Source organism: Odontesthes bonariensis, chromosome 22, assembly GCF_027942865.1.
Source record: "Odontesthes bonariensis isolate fOdoBon6 chromosome 22, fOdoBon6.hap1, whole genome shotgun sequence".
NCBI lineage: Eukaryota > Metazoa > Chordata > Actinopteri > Atheriniformes > Atherinopsidae > Odontesthes > Odontesthes bonariensis.
In genome coordinates, this window is record NC_134527.1 from 10357894 (window position 1) to 10362803 (window position 4910).

Here is a 4910-nt window from a genome sequence, read left to right on the forward strand (position 1 = left end):
ATCTTATGCAAGAGTGCTGAGGCTTTTTCATAGAAAAACTAAAATATCATGACCATATCTACTGTCATATATGGCAAATTTAAGTAAATGTAGGATTTGTGGTTGGCAAAGATATACAGAACTTGAAAAAAGCAGATATGAGGAAATATTCTGGAAGGAATCTTTGTGAATCCAAGTGATTTGAGGTCATCTGCTCCATTCTTTTTTCATTCCCCTGATACAAGTGTAAGCAGATGAATAGAAGGGAAGTTCAATCTCATAATGCCCCACACTGCCACTCACTCTGATCTAGTTGCTAATTAAGGGAGTGCCACAACAAGGTTACCCAGCTCATCCGCAGGACACATAAATCAGATTTTTCTTTCTTGTAAAACCATTCAGATCTTTGCATAGTTGCTTGCGTCTCAGACTTAGGGATGCATTTTGAGTTTTATTTCCTACTGTGCGTTTCATTTAAGAGCTCCTCCACGTACACTTCCATGGGCTTGAGTAATGCACTTCACTATGTCCCCTCTCTGTTTGATAGCATTTGGGTGTCTAACTGAGCCTTGTTCCGCTCAGTTGCACAAAGGCTTGATCCATTAACCAGATTAATTTGGGAGAGAGGATGAAGATGGAAGGATGGGGACTCGAGGAACGAGTAGCATAGTGAAGAAATACATGATAAACAAAGTAGCGGAGGATGGGAGAAAAGATTAGGGATAATGTAAAAAAGAAGACAAAAAGGAGAGAGTCGAATATGTGAGTATGTGGGATTGTATTGGGAAAAGTGACAGCTCGACACTCATTTATAACTCACCAAAGGCCACAAAATGGTCTCGCAGCTTTTGCAATTGTAAGGAGCTGAAAGCAATCAAAATAAGAACATTTAACATATTTCATTAAAAATCCCCGGTCAGCCTGTATTTCTTCCAACAGCGTAATATATAAACAATTTGTCCAGACATCTTGGAAAAACAAATCAACGCAGAGGGAGATTTCTTCCGAGAATTTTAACATTATAATGCACTGTAAAATATTTAAAATCAAACCACACATTTACCCCAACTCAAACAAGTAGTTTTGATGCCTAACCCTAACCAAGCAGGAGTGAAAACAATTACATTTACCTTTTTAAAATTCACTGGCACTGATATAGTGCCAAAACTCATTTCCCATTGTATAGTTTGGGAAAAATATTACTCAGAGTGAATCTGAGTTTTTGTTGGTCCACTTGTGTTTAGTGGAACAGCTAAAGGGAGTGTGACAGAGTGGAGCAAAGATTTACTCAGGTTATCACATATGAATGTTCATGTTTGCATTAACGCCTCCATCTGTGTTTGTTTGTGTTGCTGCAGAGCAAAACTGATCTTTGCTGTAGTAGTGATGGGTTATGAATGCCTCTACTGGCTGTCTGAGAGAAACTGTATAGCTATAAAACATCTCAGTGGTGCATCTGTAAATTTTCCTGTTCACCCAGCCGTCACAATGAACTCCCCCTCTTGTTCGCGTTCAGTTCAGCTGAAAAGTCAGATATTTTATTCCCACTTGGGGCACTGAATGATTTGAAACCAATTATTATGTTGAAGAAGCAGGAGTGGTTGGTTTGTTCCATTTTGAGCTTCTGTGTGTGTGTGCGGACGTGTGCGCATTTGTTTGAGGGGCTGCGAGGGTTGCTGTAATAAATCATGATGCTTGCAAATGTCTTACAGCTCTGTCATAAGAAAATAAGGATTTATAAGTTTGTCTGAATAGTTCTGACATCTTTATATCACTCACTGGAAAAGAGAGAAGAGCAGACAGAGAAACTTTTGCTTCCACCCCCCCAGCAGTGAAACCTCACCGCAATGAAACGCAATGGATCCTGATGAATAATAAAAGTGCAAAATTGCTGTTAATAGTGGTGAAAATTCATGTTGATAATGCTATGGTTGTAGTTTTTTTTTTCCGGCATGTTCAGGATGGGAAAAACAAGGGGTAATGGATTTTTTTTAAATTATTGGAATCTGGCTATATTAAGAATAACAACTGGAAGGGAAATGGAAGAAATGGGAAAAGAAAAGTAGGAAATGGAAAAAGCCCACTCTCCTGCCACACCATGGTTACCATGGTTTCAGATAATGAACAAGCAAAACAAGTTACATCACCCCAGCTGGAAAAATAGAAAAATAAAGCACAGATATTAGAAGTAAAAGTGAAGAAACAGTTATGTTGACCTCAAAACCTTGCAGACTATGACACACAGATGAATTCAAGAGAGTCTGGCTGCAGACCTGCACTGTCAGGACCCACAGACCTGCACTGTCAGGACCCTGTTGCAGACCGTCACCTGCACTGTGAGGACCGGAAGTGCACTGTGAGGACCGGAAGTTGATTCGAAGCCTTTCAAAATAAAAGCGTGTGTATCGGAAGCACGTATTTTTAAACTATTTTAAACGCTATATTTTTCAAGAGGTCCTCACAAATTAATTAATTAGTTAACAGTACGACATAAAATCTATCAATTCCCGGTCTATTGTTTTTATTTGTATTGTAAACTTTTGTTTGGTCACTGCACACATTTTCTCTTAGGCTCATATTCATAAGCCAACATCTCACAAGATGCCATAGGCCTATACTGTACATTTTATTGTATACTATAGAGTAAGTCACTGCTATTTCATTATCATTTCATTTTGACTTTATCGCACTGCTCTTTATATATATATATATATGTATTTGTTTCAATTAGTTTTTCTGTTGTATTATTCTGTATTTTTATCCTTAACCACCATAAATTTCATGTTTGGTTCTATGTCTATGCCAATTATGTTCTTGTGCTGCTGGAACACCTTAGTACCACTAAATAGTACCCTAACTCTTGATATCTACAGTATAATCTTAGTCAAATTATTAAGGGATCAATGAGAAAACATAAAAAGCACACCAAGTCACAACATGATCAAATGTTCTGTAGTGTTTATTCAGTCAAACATTCACAATATGACAAAAAATCTTTGTTTTTGTCGACTACCTGTTCACAAAATATCAACATATCGTTAATATTGTGAAATATCATTTTGAAAGGCTCCAGGATCGCTTCTCTTTCATCCTTGTCCAGTTCTTCGTTCCACAACCTCCCATACTGTAGAGCAGCCTCTGCCTGTTCCTCTTCCCCCATGCCCAGAACGTCAGGCAGGTCCAATCTGGCAGACAACAGTGGTTTGTTGGTCTCAGCCCACTCTGCTGCATGTCTGCAATTTTGAAGAATGCGATCTTCAACCGAGTCCTATGGAAAAGACAGAAAGAAAGATGTCTGTACTATAGCTGCCACACCAACAGTATCTGACCAATAGATACTGTGCAAAAGCTTACGCCTTGTGTCCACATCAGCAAGTCTGGCTCTCTTGGAGACCTCTGCCTGCTGCTCTTCTTCCTGAGTACTCAACTATTAATATGAATACATGCATTATACATACTTTATACTCTTACCTGAATTTGTAGTCCAGTTTTCTCTGTCCAGTTGCCAGGATTTAGTGACTGGGATAGGTTTCTAAAAGACAGAAAGTGAGGTGTCAGATGTTCTTCACTGCAACCTACATTCCCTTCATTTTCCTTTTACCCTTTTACAAACCAAACCACAACCTGCCAGAAGTTAGAAGCGTTGGCTAATACTTATGAGTACAAACAAACAGACAAATACATTATGCTTACCTTTAAATAAAATGCCACCTTTTGTATGTGCCTCTAAGTGGCTCTGCAGCTTGGACAATTTTGTTGGTTTAAATTGTAGGCACAGAGGGCAGTGAAACAGTTTGCAACATGACGTGCAGCGTTCGATTTTTGGCGTAGTGCCGGCGGTTGTTATTGAAATATGCATCTGTAAGAGACAAATAATGTCGTAATAAGTAAAACTAAATTATATATATATATATATATATATATATATATATATATAAATGGCGCATTTAAGTGAGCACTATCGATACGATAACAACGCTAAAGACTAGCCAAAAGTAAAAAAACCTGATTCTTTAAAATTAATATAACTTTACAGTATATAGTTATTGAAATATGCATCTGTAAGAGACAAATAATGTCGTAATAAGTCAAACAAAATTATACAAGTCAGCACTATCGATACGAAAAATGGCACATTTAAGTGAGCACTATCGATAGGATAACAACGCTGAAGACTAGCCAAAAGTTTAAAAAAAACCCTGATTCTTTAAAATTAATATAACTTTAGAGTATATAGTGTGCAACGTAACGTTCCAGTGAATAAAGACTGTTTCTGTTTCTTCGTATGAAAGAAAGAGTAGTTTTCACTCGACTTTTACTCACCTCGTCGTCTCCACAGTTCAAATGGGGAACGAAAAATACGTGCTCCTCACTTGTCGCTTCGGGTCCTCACAGTGCAGGTGACGTCACAGTGCATGTCTGCAACTAAGGGTCCTGACAGTGCAGGTCATGGGTCCTGACAGTGCAGGTCTGCAGCCAGACCCCTCTCGATGAATTCAATGAATCACCATCCCTAAGTACTTATCTTCTCCTAAATATTCTATTATCCTCTTCTGTGTAATTATGTTTACTTTTTAAGGAACAATGCACATTGATTTACACAAGTACCTCAATCCATCTTGGAAATGTGCCAGCTTTAGCTATACAACCCTTGTAGATCGATGGCATTTAGAATATTAAAAAAAAAAAAACTTCAAGCAAATTTTCATAGATAAATAATAAAACTGAAATGTTCTTTACTTCTGTGGACGTTTTGTACTGCTTGAGAAGGCCGACTGCCAAATGGCTCTTAATCCTACGGTATTTTAAATCACAACTCATATTACCTTTCAGTCTTTTATGCTGCACATACGTGGTTATAAGAGTCATGCAACAAAACAAAATAAAAATTTTAAAAAACTGCCAAAAAAATGCTTTTACTCTTTGTTTCG

At 37.7% G+C, this 4910-nt stretch overlaps 1 long non-coding RNA gene across 1 annotated transcript; it reads right to left on the reverse strand.

Moving 5' to 3' along the window:
• Nucleotides 1–2852: 2852 nt before the first annotated feature.
• Nucleotides 2853–4458, reverse strand: LOC142372674 (uncharacterized). The gene is made up of 4 exons (XR_012768294.1): nt 4303–4458; nt 3673–3838; nt 3334–3511; nt 2853–3247 (listed from the first exon to the last, which is right to left on the reverse strand). It is a non-coding gene; the product is annotated as an uncharacterized LOC142372674 (long non-coding RNA).
• Between the last annotated feature and the right edge of the window lie 452 nt (nt 4459–4910).